This window comes from Micromesistius poutassou (genome assembly GCF_964030765.1).
Source record: "Micromesistius poutassou genome assembly, chromosome: 9".
NCBI classification, from domain to species: Eukaryota; Metazoa; Chordata; class Actinopteri; order Gadiformes; family Gadidae; genus Micromesistius; species Micromesistius poutassou.
In genome coordinates, this window is record NC_140279.1 from 20,843,558 (window position 1) to 20,846,057 (window position 2,500).

The following is a 2,500-nucleotide window of genomic DNA, read 5'->3' on the forward strand; positions in this document are numbered from 1 at the left end:
TGTTGCTGGGGGGTCTGCTGGAGGCATGGAGGTCGGGACTGGGGGTGTGGGACGTTGTAGGGGGAGGCCTGGTCCGTGTGTGTCTGGGTCTGGTTGCTGGCCCAGTACGGGTCCCGGTCCCGGTCCCCCGGGGCCTGGACCTGGGGCCCCTCATGTGGGGGTGGTGCCTGGGTGTCTGCTGGAGGCATGGAGGCCGGGACTGGGGGTGTGGGACGTTGTAGGGGGAGGCCTGGTCCGTGTGTGTCTGGGTCTGGGTGCTGGCCCAGTACGGGTCCCGGTCCCGGTCCCCCGGGGCCTGGACCTGGGGCCCCTCATGTGGGGGTGGTGCCTGGGTGTCTGCTGGAGGCATGGAGGCCGGGACTGGGGGTGTGGGACGTTGTAGGGGGAGGCCTGGTCCGTGTGTGTCTGGGTCTGGGTGCTGGCCCAGTACGGGTCCCGGTCCCGGTCCCCCGGGGCCTGGACCTGTGGTCCCTCATGTGGGGGTGTTGCTGGGGGGTCTGCTGGAGGCATGGAGGCCGGCTCTGGGGGTGTGGGACGTTGTAGGGGGAGGCCTGGTCCGTGTGTGTCTGGGTCTGGGTGCTGGCCCAGTACGGGTCCCGGTCCCGGTCCCCCGGGGCCTGGACCTGGGGCCCCTCATGTGGGGGTGGGGCCTGGGTGTCTGCTGGAGGCATGGAGGTCGGGACTGGGGGTGTGGGACGTTGTAGGGGGAGGCCTGGTCCGTGTGTGTCTGGGTCTGGGTGCTGGCCCAGTACGGGTCCCGGTCCCGGTCCCCCGGGGCCTGGACCTGGGGCCCCTCATGTGGGGGTGGTGCCTGGGTGTCTGCTGCAGGCATGGAGGTCGGGACTGGGGGTGTGGGACGTTGTAGGGGGAGGCCTGGTCCGTGTGTGTCTGAGGAAAAAAAGAAAGAAAAAAGAGGCAAAAACCACTTCAAGTCTTGTGGACCCTCCAGGGGACCAGGACCACGTCCTGTGGCAGGCCCAGAGAGTCCACCATCCCGGACTGGCAAGAACATCAAGTCCCCCTGAGCCTGGATGAACTAAAGAAACCACAAAGTCCATTTAAACTACCATGGGACGTGTTTTGGAAATTTAACAGAGTCTTTTCTGTAAATCTCCTAAAACGCAACCCATGGTGCACTAACTCTGGGACTCTGTCTGATTCTGAGAAAAAGAGAGAATCAAAAATCAGACAGAGTCTTTTCTCCGTGGTCTACCAGGGGCAGCTTTTAGTATACCATGGGTTGGCTTTAGTATACCATGGGTTGGTTTTGGTCTACCATGGGTTGGGATTTTCGGGTTTTTATACCATGGGTACCGAAAACAAGAAAAATAGCAGTCTGCAGCCTGTAAAACTCTGGGCTTCGCCTACTACACGTTTGACCCCTGTGTTGGAAGGACATAGCCCATCCCGTGTGTAAGGGGGGCTCCAGGGGAAGAAGGCAGAGAACGGCCTGGAGGTCTTCTGGAGGCTCCAGAGGAGGGGGAACACGTCGCGTGTGAGGCCGAAACGGCTCACCATGTCGGACTGAATAGTGCAGCGAGTAGCCCAGAGTATGGAGGTCTTTAGGACCCTCCAGAGGAGGGGGAACACGTCGCGTGTGAGGCCGAAACGGCTCACCATGTCGGACTAAATAGTGCAGCGAGTAGCCCAGAGTCTGGAGGTCTTTAGGACCCTCCAGAGGAGGGGGAACACGTCGCGTGTGAGTCCGAAAAGGCTCACCATGTCGGACTGAATAGTGTAGTGAGTGACCCCAAGCCTGGAGGTCTTTAGGACCCTCCAGAGGAGGGGGACCACGTCGCGTGTGAGTCCGAAAAGGCTCACCATGTCGGACTGAATAGTGTAGTGAGTGACCCCAAGCCTGGAGGTCTTTAGGACCCTCCAGAGGAGGGGGAACACGTCGCGTGTGAGTCCGAAACGGCTCACCATGTCGGACTGAATAGTGTAGTGAGTGACCCCAAGCCTGGAGGTCTTTAGGACCCTCCAGAGGAGGGGGAACACGTCGCGTGTGAGTCCGAAACGGCTCACCATGTCGGACTGAATAGTGTAGTGAGTGACCCCAAGCCTGGAGGTCTTTAGGACCCTCCAGAGGAGGGGGAACACGACGCGTGTGAGTCCGAAACGGCTCACCATGTCGGACTGAATAGTGTAGTGAGTGACCCCAAGCCTGGAGGTCTTTAGGACCCTCCAGAGGAGGGGGACCACGTCGCGTGTGAGTCCGAAAAGGCTCACCATGTCGGACTGAATAGTGTAGTGAGTGACCCCAAGCCTGGAGGTCTTTAGGACCCTCCAGAGGAGGGGGAACACGTCGCGTGTGAGTCCGAAACGGCTCACCATGTCGGACTGAATAGTGTAGTGAGTGACCCCAAGCCTGGAGGTCTTTAGGACCCTCCAGAGGAGGGGGAACACGTCGCGTGTGAGTCCGACACGGCTCACCATGTCGGACTGAATAGTGTAGTGAGTGACCCCAAGCCTGGAGGTCTTTAGGACCCTCCAGAGGAGG